The 21,267-nt window shown below is 41.4% G+C and overlaps 1 long non-coding RNA gene across 1 annotated transcript; it reads right to left on the reverse strand.

Annotated features, from left to right (window-relative positions):
• Window positions 1–420: 420 nt before the first annotated feature.
• On the reverse strand, window positions 421–20,319 carry LOC103278297 (uncharacterized). Its single transcript, XR_505942.3, has 3 exons — window positions 9,368–20,319; window positions 8,202–8,288; window positions 421–678 (listed from the first exon to the last, which is right to left on the reverse strand). It is a non-coding gene; the product is annotated as an uncharacterized LOC103278297 (long non-coding RNA).
• Between the last annotated feature and the right edge of the window lie 948 nt (window positions 20,320–21,267).

The raw sequence follows: 21,267 nt of genomic DNA on the forward strand, positions 1-21,267 counted from the left end.
TTGTATAAAAGGCAATTGTTGGCATCCACTGAAGAACATGGCATGACTTCATCTCTCAGTGGTACTGGCACAGAATATGGTTACTTTATCTAAGCCGGGTTTTACGAAAGCATTGACTTTTATGCTAAGCCATTATCAGTCTTTGCAATGAAGACCACAGAATGAACTCATGTTGAGCTGCTTTTCTCTTGCTATCTCTTCTATTAGGTTTCACAGTTGTATATATACAGAATCATAGAAGTTTTGTCCTTGAAGTCAGAGGTATACCAATGAATAGAACGCAACGATTTCCATGGGTACAGTGTTCCCATGGATATTTGCTTCAAATAATGATGTTCAGTTTCTTTTATCCTAAATCATTGTTGCCTTACACCTGGAATGAAGAACACACCAAATTAGACATCACAAGAAACTGCAGGCTATTTTTCCTTTTTGTTTTTAATATATTCAGGCAAATATTAATTACCAGGCATTAATCTCAGATACTAGTCAAAGAGATGCAAAAAATAAGCAATTCACATAGTACATTCTTTAACGTATGGCAGTAAAGGAACAGCAAATGCCACTGGAAAAGAACCAACAACATTAGGCCTTCTGACTCTCCTTTAGGCATCACAGCAGTTATGAGTCAATAAATGTGGGGAGGAATCTGCAATAAAGCACGTTTTTACGCAGCATCTGAAACACAGATGGTTAGAGGGTGTTACGAAAACCAACCATTTGGCTTGAATACACATCTATATTCATAAGAAAGAGCAGAGATACTATTGAAACATCTACATGTATCAACTAAAGAAATTCTGTTTTATAGTATGCATCTCTCTACGGAACTTTCTTCAATCAGGCACCCTCCAACTGTGTTGAACATTTCTCAGTAACTGTGACGGCGCGAGTGGCGCCATCTATGTGTTGGAACTATAAGTTTCAAGATTTGAATTGTTGTATCATGCCTGATTTTGCCCTTACCCTGTAAATGTAGTTGGATTGGTTATTTATATCTGTCAATCAATGTTGTTTGCACCTGTTACATTGCTCACTCAGCAAAACTGTTTGGCTCCACCTCTTCCTGGAGTAGGACTGTGTTTCCTCCTTTTCATTCCACTCTATCGGATGGACGTGAAAGAGAGGCTTGGCTCTGAAAGCCCTTCAAAAGTTACCTCTCAGCACTAATTCTGAGGTTCTTACCCTTGGGACTCGCACTTCATGTTTAGGGCCAACCTGAACAACGTTGAGGAGTCTCAAGCGCCTTCACATCAGTCCTTTGGCAACAGAGGAAGACTCTTGTCTTCAGATATAGGTCATTGGACTGAGGCTGAGTTTGCTCCGGCATTCACAGCCAGAGAAAGAGGGATCTGGACAAGCTTCATGGACTTAAACAATCAAAGACTGTAATGTATATTTTCTTTTACCCCCTTTGTGAACAATAAACCCAGTTTTTGAATTATCTATAGTGTTTTGGTCCTTGGGAGTTCCAGTTTCCCTAAAGGAGGGCAAGAAGCAATCCCCTGGGGAAAGATGTCACGTCCATGCCTCTTTCACTAAGAGTTTACAGCCCCAGGCGCGACGGCACAGTGCTGAGAGGACCCTTCTTTTCCAGAAGTGCTGAGAGAAGCCTTCTTTTCCAGAAGTGCTGAGAGAGAAGCCTTCTTTTCCAGAACTGCTGAAAGAAGCCTTCCAGAAGTGCTAAGAAGGGAAAAGGAGCCAGGAAGGGCCTTGAATTTGCCAAGCCCATAGTCTCCTAAAGATAAAGAAGTCAAAAGAAGCCTGCCTTTGCCTCCAGAGGGAAGCCCAGCCTTCACAAAATTGAGACATTTGCAAGCTTTCCCGCTCTTTTTGCATCTCAAGCCACCAGCAAATTGCTACATTCAGCTCTTGTAGCTGCAGCAAGTTCAAGCCTTCTGCAAAGTGGATACATTTGCTAGAAGCCTAGCCTTTGCAAAATTGAGACATTTACAAGCTTACCCGCTCTTTTGCATCTCAAGCCACCAGCAAATTGATACATCCAGCTCTTGCAGCTGCAGCAAGTTGAAGCCTTCTGCAAAGTGGATACATTTGCTAGAAGCCTAGCCTTTGCAAAATTGAGACATTTACAAGCTTACCCGCTCTTTTGCATCTCAAGCCACCAGCAAATTGATACATCCAGCTCTTGCAGCTGCAGCAAGTTGAAGCCTTCTGCAAAGTGGATACATTTGCTAGAAGCCTAGCCTTTGCAAAATTGATACATTTGCTAAGTTTCCCGCCTTTTCTCTTTATCAAGCAAGCCAGCAAATCGCTACATTCAGCTCTTGCAAGTGCAGCAAAATCCAGGTTTCTGCAAAGTAGATACATTTCTCCAGAAGTCAGCCTTTGCAGACCAACCAAGCCTCTTCCAGAACCCAGTTTGCAAAGCAATAAATTCCAACCTTCTGCAGTTCCTGCCATTTCTTCAGAGCCTGCTGCAAGTTTATGAAAGCCCAGGCTTAACTTCTCAGTTAAGCAGCTGTTTTAATTGTCTTGTTTAAAGTATTGCAATGCCCTTTTTGTGTGCCTTTAATTGTATAGTTATATAGTATTGCATTTTTGTACTGTTTGAAACTTGGGATAAGTTTCCTTTTGAATTTCATAATGGCAAGTCATAGCAATGAGATTTTGCAAACAAGGGTCAAATCCCCCCTTGTAGAAGGTGCAGAAGAAAGGGTTCAAGGCTCCCCATGTGTAAGCCTTAGATCCAGTCTGCTCAAGATTCCATCTAATGATGCTAGCCTTAAATCCAAGCATTCATCTAGGCATAGCAGTTCCTCCCAATCCACACACTCATTCATCAGTACTTCTTCCAAAGCAGCCCACTACAACAGAGAGGCTGTCCGTTTGAAAATTAGAAAAGAGGTTTTAGAAGCAGAGGCGTCTGCAGAAATGGCTAGGCAAGACCTTGCCTTCAATGAAGAGGAACTCCTCCTTCAACAGGCTAAAGCCAAGCAGAAACTGCTTCTAGCTCAGGCTAGGGCCCAACAAGAAGCTGACCTAGCGCAGGCTAGGGCCCAACAAGAAGCTGACCTAGCACAGGCCAGGGCCCAGAGAGAAATAGAGCTTGCAATGGCTGAAACCAAGCAAGATGAGCTGCAACGGGATCTAGATCTGCTTCAAGTAAAAAGAGACACAGCACAAAAGATAGTCAGAGCTAACGTTCTAGCCAAAGCCCTATCACAGGAACTAACCCAAGAAAACCTTAGTTTCCTGCCAACACAAGAGCCTACAGCAAAGGTTTCAGCACACCTGCAACTGGCACCACCTGTAGTGCAGAGTCATATCTCCTTTTGCCACCTTGAAGATCGCTCATCTGTTCCAGTGTTCGCGACTTCAAGGCCAGCCCATTCCTCAGAAGTACAGCAAAGCACGGCCGGGAGAGTGCCATCTCTGTCAGAGTCCATTCCTGCACTTAGGCCTCAGAGATACCACCTGTCTACTTGGGAACGAATGGATGACGTCTTTCAACAACATCCAGATGTCCATCCACATTGGCAAGGCATGGCCGGGAGTGAACCACCACATTCATCCCTGCATACCAAGTCAATTCTCCCATCGCTGAAGATGAAGGCTTCAGAGGTGCTGCCTGCCAGCAATCTGCTGAACCCAGCATCGCCTACCATCGCGAAAAGATGTGTTCAACCGAAGAACATTGAGTTTGTCACGCCACATCACACTCCTCAGATGTACCCTTACACACTGGAGTCTCAATTGGGTTCCCTCTTGAGAAATCCAAGAAGAGACATCAGAGACAAAGGCGTCCAGAAATTCACTGACCGACCGGATGACTACCTTCTGTGGAAAATCACCTTCATGAGGGCCATTCGAGATTTCAAGCTAGAAGTGGATGAAGAACTGTCCCTTCTTATGGCGTGGCTTGGACCCAGCTCAGCCGAGCAAGTAAAAAGACTTTACGCTGCTCATGTAGCAGACCCCCAAAGAGCTTTGTCCACAGCGTGGTCTCGCTTGGACCAGCGCTTCGGTGCGAGCACTGAGATAGAAGCATCCCTCATGGATCGACTCAACAGGTTCCCATCACTGAAGATGAAAGATTGCAAACAGCTTTGGGACTTTAGTGATCTTTTACTAGAGCTAGCTTCAGCCAAAGGAAATCCAGAGCTCCCAGGTTTAGCATGTCTGGACCAGTACACGTCACAGAGTGCCATTCTCTGCAAACTTCCCTTTCCTCTTCGAGAAGCTTGGGGGAAACAGGTGTTCAAGTACAAAGAGGAGAATGCAAATGTATACCCGCCCTTCACCTTTTTGGTGGATTTCGTCACTAGAGCAGCCCGTGAGAGGAATGACCCTCAAACAGGTCTTCTCGCTTTGTACCAAGACCTAAAGCCTGAAAAGACCTCCAAAGAAGACAAAGCCCAGGGCAAAGATCTTAGTAGGAACCTAAGTGTCAAGATGACAGACGCAACTCCTGCAACTTCTGCTCAACCAGTCAGCAACAACACCATATCCTGTCCCATTCATCAAAGGCCACACAGCCTAGCTGAATGCAGAGAGTTCGCAAAGAAGCCTTACAAAGAACGACTCCAAATAGTTCAAAAGGCCAAGGTGTGCTTTAGATGCTGCGGCGCCACTATTCACTTCTCCAAAGACTGCAAAGAAAAGGTTAAATGCCAACACTGCAACAGCATCAAGCATTGCTCTGCAATGCACAACTTCGATTCCCCTCAATTCAAAGCAAAGTCAAATTCTCCTGCCAAAGAAGAAACCAACGAAGACCAAAAGCCTACAGAACCTCAGGCAGCCCTCAAGGCTCCTGCGGTTGCCTGCACCAAGCTTTGTCAAAATAGCCACACGCCAAGGATTTGCCACCCAATCTGCCTGGCAGAGGTGTATCCAGACAAGCAGCCGTGGAATAAGAAAAGGGTCTACGTCGCCTTGGATGCCCAAAGTGACGCATCTCTTGCAACCCCAGAGTTCTTCGACATGTTCGACCTTCATACCGAGACAATAGATTACACCATATCCACTTGTTCTGGAAAGAATAAGATGAATGGCAGAGTTGCAACAAAGTTCAAAATCTCGCCTGTCGGACAAAAGGTCAGGTACGATCTTCCTGACCTTATAGAATGCAGCCTGATTCCCAGGAACAAAGAACAGATAGCCACGAAGGAGGTGGTACAAGCCCATCCTCATCTCAAAGGTATTCAAGATCTAATTCCAGCTTTGGACTTGGAAACAGACATCGTCATGCTTATCGGTGCAGATTGTCCCACACTGTTCCGTGTTAGCAACCAGATTGAAGGTCCTAAGGGATCACCCATGGCCCAGCAGTTGCCTTTAGGATGGACGGTGTTAGGCCCAGTCTGCCTGAACAAGATGTTCCAGCCTGTCACTAAAAGGCCTTCACTAATGCAAGGATGTGCCAGCCACATCTCAGTTTGCTGCCAGGGAGTAATGCCCGATTACTCTCCCATCATCGAAGTCACAGAGAGAGATGAGCAAACAGCCTTCTCTAAAAATGAACAGAAGTTCCTTGAGATGATGAACAACCAAGTCACTCAAGTCTCTGAAGATAATTGGATAGCACCTTTACCTTTCAAGCCGGAAAGACCATCTCTACCCAACAACAGAGATGTTGCCCTTCATTGTCTCCTGTCCTTAAGAAGAAGGATGCTAAAGGATCCAGATCACCCAGTAAAGACCCAGATCACCCAGTTTGTGGAAGACCTCTTCAGAAGCAACTACGCTGAACCAGCCAGCATGTGTGCGGAGGGAGAAGAGCAGTGGCATTACATATCCACTTCAGAAAATCCGGCAGATGTGACATCCCGTGGAACATCAGCCGCAAAGTTGTCCAAGTCATCCTGGATCACTGGACCCAAATGTCTTCAAAATCCTTCCTTTCCAGAAAGCATTTCCGTGCTCAAAGACACTGAGTTGCCAGAAATTAAGTCCTGCAAATCTACCATCGATGGCCAAGACTTATCAAGGCAAGGTTTAAATCCAGCCAAGTTTGAAAGATTTTCAAAATGGACTAGACTTCAGGCAGCCATTGCCAGGCTCATACATTACATCACTACAAAAAACAGTGGTGCAATTCAGCCCCAAGATCTTTCAAAAGCCTCAACAGTCATCCTGAGATCCACTCAAAGACAGTGTTTTTTAGAAGAAATAGCTTGTCTAGAAAGAAAAGCTTCCTTGCCCAAAAATAGTTGTTTAAAGGACTTGAACCCCTTCCTGGACAATGAGGGTCTCCTTAGGGTTGGAGGTAGACTAAAAAGAGCAAAGATTAGATCCTGTGTTAAAAATCCTGTTATTTTGCCACACCATAGCCACATAGCTCTGCTGTTGACACAGCATTTCCACGCAAAGGTCAAACACCAAGGAAGGTCATTTACAGAGTCTGCCCCAAAAAACTATGGGTTTTGGATTGTTAGGTGCCAACGTAAAGGTTGGGGATTTGGTGTTACTTAATCAAAGATGCTCCTAGATACCAATGGGCTAAGGGTATTGTGTCAAAATTATATCCTAGCTCTGACAATAGAGTGCGCAAGGCCCAGGTTAAGGTCATCTCTAACGAAAAGGTTTTTTTTTTTTTGACAGGCCTATTAGCGACATGGTTGAGTTATTTTCAGAAGACATACAGTCTTAAAGTTATTAGAGTTAAAGGTATTTAACTCCATTTTGTTTAGATTTTCGAAAGTCAGGAAATCTAGGCCGGGAGTGTGACGGCACGAGTGGCGCCATCTATGTGTTGGAACTATAAGTTTCAAGATTTGAATTGTTGTATCATGCCTGATTTTGCCCTTACCCTGTAAATGTAGTTGGATTGGTTATTTATATCTGTCAATCAATGTTGTTTGCACCTGTTACATTGCTCACTCAGCAAAACTGTTTGGCTCCACCTCTTCCTGGAGTAGGACTGTGTTTCCTCCTTTTCATTCCACTCTATCGGATGGACGTGAAAGAGAGGCTTGGCTCTGAAAGCCCTTCAAAAGTTACCTCTCAGCACCAATTCTGAGGTTCTTACCCTTGGGACTCGCACTTCATGTTTAGGGCCAACCTGAACAACGTTGAGGAGTCTCAAGCGCCTTCACATCAGTCCTTTGGCAACAGAGGAAGACTCTTGTCTTCAGATATAGGTCATTGGACTGAGGCTGAGTTTGCTCCGGCATTCACAGCCAGAGAAAGAGGGATCTGGACAAGCTTCATGGACTTAAACAATCAAAGACTGTAATGTATATTTTCTTTTACCCCCTTTGTGAACAATAAACCCAGTTTTTGAATTATCTATAGTGTTTTGGTCCTTGGGAGTTCCAGTTTCCCTAAAGGAGGGCAAGAAGCAATCCCCTGGGGAAAGATGTCACGTCCATGCCTCTTTCACTAAGAGTTTACAGCCCCAGGCGCGACGGCACAGTAACCATAGGTTACACTGAAGAGAGAAAATAGAGGCGTTGTATTTCAACATATTTAGTGGTACCATGTTGGGGAAAGCTGGTATAAGCAGTTCCCAGTCTGCTATCAGGATTGCCCCTTGAACATCTCTTGAAACTACTTTAAAGTGTTCTCAAGCTTCATACATTCAAAAGAGAAGAGAAGTCTGACATACAAATTGAGTGAATATTGGTGGATTTTATGCAAAAACACAATGGCAGATGTGGTATAAAAGGTAAAGGTTTCCCCTGATGTTAAGTCCAGTCATGTCTGACTCTGGTGGTTGATACTCATCTCCATTTCTAAGCCAAAGAGCCAGCGTTGTCCGTAGACACCTCCAAGGTCATGTGGCCAGCATGATTGCATGGAGTGCCGTTACCTTGCGGCCAGAGCGGTACCTATTGATCTACTCACATTGGCATGTTTTTGAACTGCTAGGTTGGCAGGAGCTGGAGCTAACAGCGGCCGCTCACGCCGCTGTCCTAAGACAGTCCTAATGTATCTTGGGACATTATTACGGCAATATATCCAAGAAGTATGCATTGCCTGTACATTGAACCATAACTTACCATGTTACAAGTGACACAAATGCAGCTATACAGAGTATTTAAAAACATTTATTTGCAGTTTACTATCACAGCAATTCAGACTTTAAAATCAATGGAAATGTGGTTTAGGTAAAAGGCTCAAAATGCTGTCATCAGACCATCCATTTTGGCATGCTCAAAGATATGAGGGCCCCACTGTTCATGCATACATATGTAAGGGAGAGATTTTGATAGAAGTATCCCCATTTATATTCTTACCTCCATGGAAATATCTCTTCTAAACAAGCTTATTTCACTGAGCCTAAGTCAGCATTCTCCAGCCCGGAGCCCTCCAGGTATGTTAGACTAGAACAGGAATGAGAGACAGAGAGAGAAACCATTTTCGGCCATGTAATGATTTCCAGTGGGACCAATTAAGGAGCATAAATAAAGTGAAAGTGAAGTATATTTCCTCGGCTTCATAGTAGTGAGATTCAAATTACAATGATGTGAAGTAGGGGATCCAATATATTTTGCTTCAATTTGGCCTTGAATCATGCCCATTTAAATGTAATGGACATTTAAACCTGAGTTCACTTGGAGCCATCTATCTCATTCTTTACTAGAAAACCACTTATTGGCACAGTCATGCTTTATAACTGATCTGAACTAAGTTATTCAAAGAGTCATCTTCTTTATATTCTGAGTTGTTTTCTGCTTGTGGTTATAAAACCAGAGAGTCAGAGGAATAAATTTTCCATGTGTTATTGGAAAGGCTTAGCTATAGCAGCACTATTGCTCGTAATAGAGTTGCATGGTTAAATCCCTGTGTATTATGCTGAAGCTTACCACATCACATTATTTTAATGCACCCTCTTTGGTGATTCAATTTACTTCTGCCACCAGGTGGCACTTTCAGAGGATTTATGACATTCAAAAAATATATTATCTTTAACACCATGAGGCAAAAAGATTAAAATCGATGAAAGGGCATGGGACAGTTTACATATATGATTCTCACAAGATTCCTAGGTATTGGTAAAAAAATTATAATATAAAAAAAATTGGTTCCCAAGGGTTTAACTGACAAGTATCCACTATTGGAATAATAACAAGGTATTGAATATCATTAAACAATATATTATGTACAATAAATGAATGTAAATTCCAGATAAGCAGTTATAAGTTACAGTGAAACTGTTGCATTCACAGTATGATACATGTAGTTGTATTAACAATGTAGTAGATAATGTAGTAAATTCTCCTGTTTATTTCCTTAATTCTTCCTGAAGGATGAGTAGACTCCTAGTCCACAACTGGTTTTGACTACAAAGTAGAATCTTTGTCTGGTGGTAGAGTCTGTAAGTGTTACATGGCATTAATACAATTGTATGGAGTGTTTTCTGACTTAGTATGATTAACTAATATTAGTACATACTACTTACTCTTATTATTTAGTTCAAACAATTGAAGAATGCGGTCGATTATCTGTGGAATCTTTCATATATAGTGTGGAACCTATAGGGAACATACAGTGGCTTATAAGTTGTTCTCTAAATGCATTTAACACAATGTAATTAAACATAAATAATATATATTGCAAAGCTATTACGCTTATACTTACAAAGAGTTCTGTTTTCAATCAATGATACTCTGGGTTGTTGTATGTCTTTCGGGCTGTGTGGCCATGTTCAAGAAGTATTCTCTCCTGCTTCAGGTTTTATTCTACTGTGAGTATGAGCCTAAATGGCTCAACCTATTGTTCATATAGCAAAAATTCTCATGCAGGTATTTTACACAATGTAATGTGTAACAGTTACTTGTGAGTTGTAAAAAAATGGGCAGTTCTGAAAAGCAGCACTTTAATGTGTATGTGTGTGAATGGAAAAGAATCATATTTATATTCACAATGACAAATATGTTTACTGCAATTCATAACATAGTCACTTTAGTACAATTCTCACTCTGTGATAGCCTATCTCATGGTTCCTATCAAATCACATAACACTTATCACATTACGAAGAGTAAGCAAAAATCTCTATTTCCAAAGGCAATGTGAGGCATTTAAAACATTTGATACAGTTTCAAAACAAACAGTAGCTTAAGTACACTTACAGAAGCATTAGAAATTAGTTGCCTAAAAATAGTAAAATATCAAGAGAATTACTCAGCTTCATCCCTGACCTTCTAATGGCACTTTTAGACTAAATTTGTCACAAAAATCCCAAGGAGACAAATGCTTTAATCAGGAGCAATTTGAGAATTAACTTTTTTACAAAAGGAGGAAAATGAAAAATCAAGATGTTATGTTTTCTTCAGATTAATGTTATGTGAAGTGGTTTTAAGTGACAATTGAATTTAATACAAACACTCATCCATTATGCTTTATTTCCAGTTCAGGTTCTCATATGCTTTTGAAGGTACATCCAAAATTCTGTAAGAGAGAAAAATCTAGTGGTGACTGTTGGCTTCCATGTTAGTAAACTAGTGGGCCAGATTCATATTTTAGTCTAAATTACAAATGCCAATTTGTTGAACTTTTGAGGGGGGTGAGTGGGTTCAGCGCCATGAATAACAGTTAACTCCCTACAATCCCTTTTCTTTTTGTGTCGTGTCTTAATTAGACTGTAAGTCTGTTGGCTTCCATGTTTATTTGTAAAGTGCCATGTTGTCACTATATGCATAAATGAGGAGGAGTTCCTTTGAAGTCTGTAGGACAACTTAGTACAGATTCACTGGCCAGACACTGAAGCCACCAGATACTAATTTCAATGTCAGTAGATTTAAAATAACTCCTGGAAAAGAAAATGCTCAATAAAGAAGAAACAAAAAGAGACAAAATGACCAGTTCCGTATTAACACAGTGGCATGGGATACTGATTTACTGGAAAAAGAAAAATGCCAACCTGTGATTACAACAAAGTGGTTGGAAAGGAAGCGTTAAAACAAAACAGAGTTATAAAGAGGGCAGAATAAGCAATCTCTTTGTCTGGACTGGCCCATTTTCTGATTCAGTCTGAGAAACAATATCAACAATGTCTCCAGAGGTGGAAATGAAAACTACTTTTATACATCAATACAGAAATGAAAGATTTCAATTGGCTCGGATTTGGCACAGTACCCCCTCCAAAAAGCAGAGAGAAAATCCCAAAAGAGGAATAATCCCTCCCCACACAACTAGCTTTATATCTCAACATGATCAAGACTATTGGAAAAGAATAAACAGAGGAGACTAAAATGGTGTGATTAGAAAGCACTACCAAAGGAAAAATGGAGAAAATATCCCAGATGAGGAGGAAACCCCAAAACTACTGTTAGGACTAAACATGACCAATCTGCACAAATGATGGGTTCTTACTGAAGAGGAAATATAGGAGAATCAGAGGGTGGAATGCTATGGCTGTAATGCTGAACAAGCATTCCATGTGGCAACAATTTATTGCAAGGATCCATATGTTAAAACTGGCGATTGATATGCTTTTCTAGACAGAAATACATCCAACAAGGAAGGTAGTTTTAGTGGATAGTGGAAAGCATTTGTCTCTTAAAGCAAAAACAACAACAACAACAACAACAACAACAACAACAACAACAACAACGCTTCTTACCCGCCTCTCCTCATATTTGATTCAATATTGTGGATATATTTCATCAGTATTTAATCAAAACAAGACTTAATTTTTCCAAGTTGTAAAGGTTGCTGGTTTTCCCAATAAGTATTCCTTTGGTCTCAAAGGTTTTTTGCACAATTTAATCCAAGTTTTATTTAACATCAAGCAGGCGATCGGGCTCAGTGCTCATGCACAGATACAAAAAGGGCTACTCAATAAGACAACTAGTTTTTAACAATCTACTGGGATGACAGGCGGACAAATGTCAGTGTTCCGGAAGAAGCAAAGACCATTCGATCAAAGCTAAAATTCTCCACCATAAACTTCATTGGACTGGCCATGTTATCCAAATGGCCAATCTCCCAAAGAAGTTAGTTTATTCTCAACTCAAGAATGGAAAACAGAATGTCAGTGGTCAACAAAAGATGATCAAAGAGGGACTTAAATCCAATCTAAAAAAAATGTGGAAAAAACACCATGAACTGGAAACCCCTGGCACACGAGCATTGTAACTCAAGATCAGCTGTTACCAACAGTGCCATGGATTTTGAAGATGCACAAATAGAAGGCAAAAAGAATAAACATGCCAAGAGGAAGGTACATCAAGCAAACCCTTGTGACCACTTTTCATCAGTATTTTGATTAAATACTGATGAAATATATCCACAATAATGAATCAAATATGAGGAGATGTGGGTAAGAAACCTTGTTGTTGTTGTTGTTGTTGTATTTGGCTTAAGAGTCAAATGCTTTCCACTACCCACTAAAACAAGCTCCCTTGATGTTCTCAATGTGAAATACCATGTGGATTTAGAATAGGTCTTCGCAGTAATTCATGTATCCACTGCCAAGACTCTATCTTTAGAATACTATCATACTCAGCCACAAGTGATCACCTATGACAGTGGTTCTCAATCTGGGGTCCCCAGATGCTTTTGGCCTACTACTCCCAGAAATCCTAGCCAGCTTACCAGCTGTTAGGATTTCTTGGAGCTGAAGGCTAAAAACATCTGGAAACCACAGGTTGAGAACCACAGACTTATGATGATGTTTCATTACAGGAGCTAAATTGGTGCATGCTTTCCTGAAGAAATGCCTGCATTACAAACTGAGAAAGTTGACTTAAAACTGCAGATTTGGGGAAATTGTTATGATCTTGATTTAAATTAGTCCATGATGTTGCCTATAAGCATTAATGCTTTCATCACTTTACCAAAATAATAATGGGAAAATGAAGAAATAAGCACTCTTGCATACTTAAATCATTTGTGTTGATTCGTGACAACACAGAACTCTACATACACTGGCTTTTTGCATACTCTTAGAAGAAAGGCAAAGAGAGAACTATCTAGAATCTATGTGAAAAGGAGTAACATGGGTTAACAATGCCACTAATAAGTTTATTTAGAATCAATCACAATAATTAACTAGGGAACACTTTCCAGGGCCACCCTCGGTGCCGAAATCTGTCAAGAAGGTAGTAATGGGCAGAGACAGAACAATATATGCATTAACTTCTTCCCAGTGCTTCTAACACTGCTGCACTCAGGAGTTCTGCACCCATTATGGGCCTCCACGGAACTACCCCCTCATGGAATCCAATAAATCTCTGAAGGCAGTAATGACAATTTACCCTCCATTCCATTTGCACTTAAAGAAGAAAGCATTAATCATTCAAATGTACTGAAAGTAATATACCTTATAGCCTTTATAAATATCCTTGGGATCAGGTGTGTCCAAGTATTATTGCTTTTCTTTTTCAGATATAGCAATACATATTAAGTCTTTCTGCACAATATCTGTAAAAAATTGAACTGGTTTCCATTACCATAAACCATGTGCAGAAAGCATTTTTCAGATTGCCCCTATAATCACCACAGCTGTAGCAGGAAATGACTCCATGCACAGATTTATCCTTTTTTTCTTAAACTGTAACATTCACAGAAACAAAAAAAAGACATTTCAGAATACCTATGCAGATTAACACACTCTTTAGATGAAAAACATCTTGTACTAGAAATAAGATTAAAGAGCATGGTCACAGCAGCACTGTTTTAGGCTATGCACATAGCAAACCACTTGAGAGTATGTTTACAATTTTGGCAATGAATAAACAAGTTCCCTGAAGTAAAAAAAAAAGAGAAGCCAAAAAAAATACCAGTTCAGGTGGCAGAAACAAAACATTCAGAGTGTTACAGGTGGTAAAATGCAGCAATGCATTCATGCTTTTAGCCATTACATAACATTGGCAAGGAAGGGACAGTGCATTTGTATATAATAGCTATATTTTATGACTGAAAGGAAATTGTACTTTAAGAAGAAATGTATTTCATGGAATTAACACATTCAAGACAGATGCATTGAAACTGGTGCAGGAAACAACTTGATTTATAATTCTAGTTATTCTTAGTGGACTGGTTTTCCATTTTATTTATTAGGAAAAAAAAGCCATGGCTACAACTTAAAAGGAAATATTCTACAGGACAGAATAAGTCGGCTCAGGTTCTTTTGAATAATATCTTTAACACAAGTCCAAGCATGGCTGATTGGACTCAATATTCCAAACCAATCTAAAATTATACAAAAAGAAGAGGAAACGTGTTTTCCACACATTTCTTTATTTTCCCCACTATTATCCATGGGAAAAGGTGCTTCATGTTCTAAGTGATCCAACACTGACCTCTCAAAAACAAGACTGGTAACACTGTGGGCTGAAAGACAATGGAGGAAAATGGGGCAGAAGAGACAATCTTCTTTTATTATTGTTGGCAGTTTTCCAGTCAAACAGAACTTTGTTCAGATAATGCTTCTGTTGGTGCCATTAAATGCTGAATCCAGTCTACTGCTATAAGCAAAAGTTAATCAATCTGTACCAATTTTCAGGGAATTTACAGGGCTACATCCTTAAATATGCCTTGTTTTTTATTTTATTTAAAAAACCACAATACTGAAAGCTTCCCTTTTAAAGCAGATTTGGCTTGAAAATTCCTGTGTCTCTAACTGGGGAAATTCAGCATTCTGCATCTTCATTCACAGGCAGCTCTCAACTGTCTTTTATGCATACAGAACTTGAATGTGATACTGATGCTATAAATATGCTCTCCCTCCCTTCTAGTTGGCAAGCTTTCTTAATTCATCTGGTGCAATGAAGTGAATAGGCTGTTTAAAGCTCCTGGGAAGAATTGTGATTTCTCTCTCTAAACACTGCAGGCAGGATCCCAGCAGCAACCAGCAAACTAGTGGCTCTTCTTAGAGAAGCTTTAAACCAGCTTACGCAACACTTTAATTTTTGTTTTTCCTACTTCGCAGAAAGCTTGCTTCTTAGAGAAAGGAGTTTTGAGGTTATTCCATCCAGCCAAAGGAAAGTAGCTATCCTTGACTGACAAGTTAACCTAATTAACCTGTCAATGAACTCTGTAATGTAGCTGCTATTGGTGATACCCTCAGAATGGTGAAAGGGAAAGAGCCTGTAGGGGAAGCTCTTAACAGACAGATGGAATCTGAAAGATTCTGATCTTAGCCTCTCCGGGATTGTCTAAAAACAAGGTAAACTGTGCTTTCAGACCTGGTGATGTTTTGTTTGTACAAGAACAGTCCCTGAAAAAATAAAAGGTTTTTCTGATTGAGCAAAGTTTTTAAAGTCACTGGAGTCTAGGCAAAAAAGGCAGCAAATCTCAAACAAGATATCAACTCATCAATATTTATTTGCAATATTTATAGATCATCTTTCAGCCTACTTCAAGAGCTTCCACAGCATGTTACAGTTGGGGGAAAACTGTACTAATTCAGATCTAGAAAGTAATACAAAGACATTAAAGTTATTGAAACTTCCTTCTCTTGATGAGCATCAGAACAGCAGATGAACTTTTTGTCTACATGTGATCACTCATAACTCACCTTTTCAGAAAGTATAGGGCAAATCTCTCCCAGCAGCATATACCATTAATATACCAGTCTACTAACTGGAGCTAACTATAAAGAGCACACGATGTCCCTCCTAAGGCAGCTCCATTGGTTGCCAATAAGTTTCTGGTCCTGATTCAAAGGGCAGGTTATTACCTACAAAGCTCTAAACGGTTTGGATCCTGCCTATCTTCGTGGCCGCATTCCCCCTATGAACTGGCGTGGGCTCTAAGATTTGCTAGGGAGGCCCTCCTCCCGGTCCCGCCACCGTCACAAGCACAGCTGGTGGGGACAAGGGCCTTCTCGCTGGTGGCCCCCTGGTTTTGGAATGCCCTCTCCAGGGAGATTAGGCCAGACCCCACACTGTCCACCTTTCGTACGGACTTTGAAGCTTTTGAGAATGCCTAGTCCCTAGTTGTTCTGCGCAAGTGTTGTGCACTCTTGCACTACACCCTATGCCCTCGTCCCATGGCTCCACCTTTGCACTTATTCCATTCCCTTACCCATTGTTTACAGCCTGGCCATGTTTACAGTAGCTTACCACCAGATGAGTGCCATTTTAAATGAATTTTAAATTGTTGCTTTATATGCTTATTTGTTTTATTGAATTGCATTTTATATTGTTTTATTTTATGCTCTGTTTTTAGGCACTTATGTGCCATATGTAAGCCGCCCCAAGACCCTTCGCGTAGATGGTGGCAGGATATAAGTAGTTATTATTATTATTATTATTATTATTATTATTATTATTATTATTATTCTGGTGCACAAGTTTACTTATCCCTTATAATTGACCATGTCTACCCTGAAGTTCTATTTATTGGTATTGAATCCTTGATGGAGTATATTTATTTGGATTTGTAATTTTGTGTCTGTTTTCAATAGAATTGTTCTGGTTTTGCCTTATGATGTTGTTTATTATGTCGATTATGTTGAACTTCACTGTGTGGTGTTTTTGACAATTGAATGTTTTTTATATTCATGTTGGAAACTGCCCTGAGTCCTCTCAAGGAGATGGAGCAGTATATAAATAAAGTTTTATTTATTTATTATCATCATCATCATCAGATTATGACAGCATAATAACCTATTTAGCAAATTTAATAGGCATTACAGATTAGAATAAAATAAAGCTCAACAATTAACATTACATAAATGTGTTAAGAAATCAGAGCTAACAAATCACAGTATAACGTTGATGTGATAAAACAGACATAAAATAAAACCCAAGCTATTTTTGTTAGTGCTTAGGTAGTTTCTCAAAAGAGTTTGTGAAAACACAAACACTATAATTCCTGATATCTCTGGATGGAATTCTAGGTGTATTTAACTGGAAGTAAATCAGTTGAACTCAAAGAATCTACTCTGGAGTAGCTTATACTGCGGATTGCTCCATCGCCTGATGCTTTCCACGTTTCCTTGAGAAAAAAGTCCCAAGAAACCTATTCTACCCTAGGAGACATTTTAAAAGTAGCTTTCAATAGTTATTTTAACGCAGTTGTTCAGTGTGTGAGAATAAGCCCAAGTGAAAGGGATTACATATCCCACAACACTGTGTGGACATTATTTCAGACAAGTAACACACAAATTTGAAGGCACTCTCTAGGATACTGTAATCCTATATTATTGCTTCAGCCAACATAGCCAATGGTGAGGAGAATGCTTGTTACAGTCCAACATGACAAAGCATCCTTCCTCTAGGAAGGCTATCTGGAGGACACATTACATATTACTTACTCTACAGTAGCCTCACCATTGCATATTACTTACTTTAGAGTAGCCTCACTTCAATGTATCCTAATCCTACAGTAAAGTACCCTTCCTCTAGGAAGGATAAATGAAGGACACATGACATGTTAGTTACACCAGAGTATCCTCATTTCAATATATTCCGAAGCATTTAAATTTTAGGAATTCCTGGCAATAAGGAAATCATGCTTAACTATCCACTGGTCAGAATCCAGATTCAATTTTGTTATTCCCCGCTATTTCTCATTAACCTAAAGGATGGCCAAATAGTTAGACATAGTGTGTGTCACAAGACAAGAACTTAACATTTAGCATAGTTCAAATTAAAAGGAAGAGATTTATGTAAAACAGAGTATTAAAAAGGATGGAAATGCAATAAAAATGAAATATACATTCATAGACTGACCTACTTAACATCACAGTGCCAGACAAGGCTTTTATTTTGTAATTTGCCCACCTCACCACAGAATTACACAATGGTTTTCAGACAAGGCAGGCCAAGTTTCAGTTTCTAATCTTCCCATGTTTTCCTGTCGCGCTCACTTCAAACGACCAGCATGAACGCAGATCAAAGACAGCTGCTATCAAACCAATCTTTATTGAAGAACACACGACTTGGAAAAAGTCGAGAATGACATAATGTTTACATACAAGCAATTTTATCACCTTGGTTGCAACGTAACACCACACGTAAATATCATCACCAAACCCCACCCCCTGTCTCACATTTCTACTATTCCCACACAAACTACTCATTATAATTGTTTAGATTTTAGACCCCGAGTTCCCATGCTCTGCTGCCAGGTGTTTTCATGAGGCATTCAGGATTGTTTATGTTATGGCTCCAAATCCAGGGCTTGCAAATTCAGCCCTGGGAATTGGTCCCATGACATTTTCCCACCACTGCATCTATCTTTTTTTTTTTTACCTTTTTAGGAAAAAATAACTCAAAGTGGGGTATCCTAGCAGCATAATGAAATCGCCAATCAATACCTTTAGACTGACAGCACTTGAGAACTGTCTGGTGGAAGCTCCAAGGTGTCTCAATGATTTATAAGGGTCACCTTAGATAATTTGGAGAAGACATTATGGAGAATGACAAAAACATTTGGCAAGTTCATTCTTTACCTCTGGAGGGAGAAGGACTGTGCAAGGAAGGGAGTATCTTATGACTCAGAGAGTAAGCATTTCTTGGTATATATAAAGGAATCAGACCTGAGCACTTATTAATGACCCAGTGATGTAGGTTGGTGGGTGTAAATGAGAGCAGTCTCTTCTTTCTGGACTACGTTTAAGGACTAAGAGATGAATACTGTATTGTGACTTCCTGAACAGAGTATCTCAGGGCAGAACGTGAAGGAGAGATTGTCACAGGTCTTCTATGAAATTCCAGATATTCACCCACTTGATAGTTTAGAGCATTTCTCATCACACAGATGTATTCTCTTGGTATATCTTGTTGATTTGGAATCTACACCAATCTATTAGGGCAAGTCACCAAACCCTAATGTAAATAGAGCAGATATTCACAGCAGATGAATAAGAGTATATATCTCAACTCTATTTACGGAATGCTTCAGAAGCCTCTGTTCCTGACAACATGTGTAGTTTATTTTTTGAAATTAAAAAGGCAAGATGTAGCAAAGTTTCCTTTTAAAAGTTAGTTGAGTGGGAGAAATTATCTTAAATGCTAAATGTTGAATCACCACAAGGAAGGAGGCTTGTGACATCTTTGGGTGCATGGACACTAGAACGAATGCAGCTTGAGTCCACTTGGTGAGGCACTACCTGTCTTTGGCAAGGGAAGTCTAAACATCATAAACTACAACTACCATGGTTCCACAGCATTGAGTCATGGCAGCTAAAGTGGGGATCAAACTGCATGAATCAAACTGTGTACTGTAGATGCAATGTGTTGTTGAAAGCTTTCATGGCCAGAATCACTGGGTTGTGAGTTTTCTAGGCTGTATGGCCATGTTCCAGAAGCATTCCTGACGTTTCACCCACATATATGGCAGGTATCCTAAGAGGTTGTGAGATATATTGAAAACTAGGCAAGAGGGTTTATATATCTGTGGAAGGTCCAGGGTGGGAGAAAGCTCTTGTCTGTTGGAGGTAGGTGTGAATGTTGCGATTCCAGATGAATTCCAGACATGAAAAATCAGGGCCAGCTAACACCTCCCCCCCAAAAAAGGATTCCCCCAGGCAGGAATCAGCCAGGCCTTGAAGCTGCAAGGCTTTTCAATGCTAATCAATGTGATTAATTGCAACATTCATACTGGCCTCCAACAGACAAGAGTTCTTTCTCCAACTCTGAACCTTCTACAGATATATAAACCTCCCTTGCCTAGTTGCCAATATACCTCACAACCTCTGAGGATGCCTGCCATAGATGTGGGTGAAACGTCTGGAGAGAATACTTCTGGAACATGGCCATACAGCTCAGAGAACTCACAGCAACCCTGTGTGCACGCACCCTTAGGATACGAACCTTCGTTCAGACCAGATGTCTTTGGATGTAACTTGTCTGAAATGAAATGAAAGCTTATAAGGAAAAAAATTGGTTACTGTACTCTTAAAGGGTCCAGATTCCTTTCTTTCCATTCTGAAACAGGAGAACGGGGGTATCTCTCTCCCACAAAGGACCCATAGATCTCCTATTCTGAAAAACAGGTAAGGTGGAAAACAGCTGTTTTCAAAGAATCTATTTCAGAGAAGTCCTAATGAAGCCTCATTCCAGACCAGGCTCCCTCCTCAAAGCCAGGGAGTCTGTTCTGGAAAAGGGAGGCTGCAGACTGGGGACAAGTCCCCTCACAGCCCAGGGCCAGGCCACTGGGGTCACCGTCTCCTTCTCTGCTGAATCTCCTGCCTCCTGCTCAAGCTGCCCGTTCCCTCAAGTGAGAGCAAGACCCGCTTGCAGCCCAGGTTCCAGAGGAGCTGACTTGGCAAATTAGCAGCCAAATGCAACTGCTGCAATTTGAGCAAAACTGAGAGACCGGAGGGGGATGAAGAGGAGAATGAAGGAGCAGGAGATAAAGGACAGGAGAAGGGGGGGGGGGGAGGAAAGGATGGATAGAATGAAACCCTTAGCCTCCCCTTCATCTTCGATGCCCCTTGCCTTCCCTCCCTCCCTCCCTCACCAGCTTGCTTTGATCGCTTCTGGGTGGCTTCGTTGGACCTCGAGGGGAAAGGGGCTGCTTTCTTGCTGCTGCCGACGGAGAGGCATCCTGAGTTGAGACTTAAGAAGGCTATATGGGGAAGCTTTCACACAACCGCCTTCTTGGGCCAGGGATGGGCTGGCTCTCCGCGGCATCCTCCTTCCTCCAGGACCAGGGGAAGGATGAGGCGGTGGTCTGCGCCCACGGCCCCCGCTTCTCTCAACTCGTTGCGTAGGCATTCCTTGGAGACCCCGGTGGCGCAATGGGTTTTACACTCTTGTGCCGGCAGGACTGCTGACCGAATGGTCGGCGGTTCGAATCCAGGGAGTAGGGTGAGCTCCCGTCTGTCAGCTCCAGCTTCCCATGCGGGGACATGAGAGAAGCCTCCCGGCAGGATGGTAAAACATCCAGGCAACGTCCTAGCAGATGGCCAATTCGCTCACACCAGAAGCTACTTGCAGTTTCTCAAGTCGCTTCTGACACAACAAAAGGCATTCCTTATCCCTGTATGACATCCAGGAGCAGGAGGGCAAGTTCATCGCGGTTATAGTCAGAAGAAACTCAAAGGGAGAGTGTCTCGGACTGAACAAGCAGGAGGATGCCAGGAAGGCAGGCAGGAGTCCCGCGGAGAAACAGCGTGGTTTTGCCTGGAGGGAAGAGAGAGTCGATGAGTCCACTTGGTCCCGTTGAAGGAAGGGGGCTGCCTCTCAAGGAGGAGAGAGAGAGCGAGCCAAAGCGCGCGCGAAACAGCCAGCAAACTCTGCCGCTGTGGTCGCCGCCCTTTAATCGCCCTGTTTGAGGGGCTCCTCACTTACTTCAGGGGCGGAGCCAAAGGCGTGTTGCCTCCCCCCCCCCAGCCCACCTTTTGCTCCCCTGACACGCGTTCCCGCCAAAAGGAGTCTCCCTCCCTGGGCGAGCGTCCT

Source organism: Anolis carolinensis, chromosome 2, assembly GCF_035594765.1.
Source record: "Anolis carolinensis isolate JA03-04 chromosome 2, rAnoCar3.1.pri, whole genome shotgun sequence".
In the NCBI taxonomy this organism is placed as follows: Eukaryota; Metazoa; Chordata; class Lepidosauria; order Squamata; family Dactyloidae; genus Anolis; species Anolis carolinensis.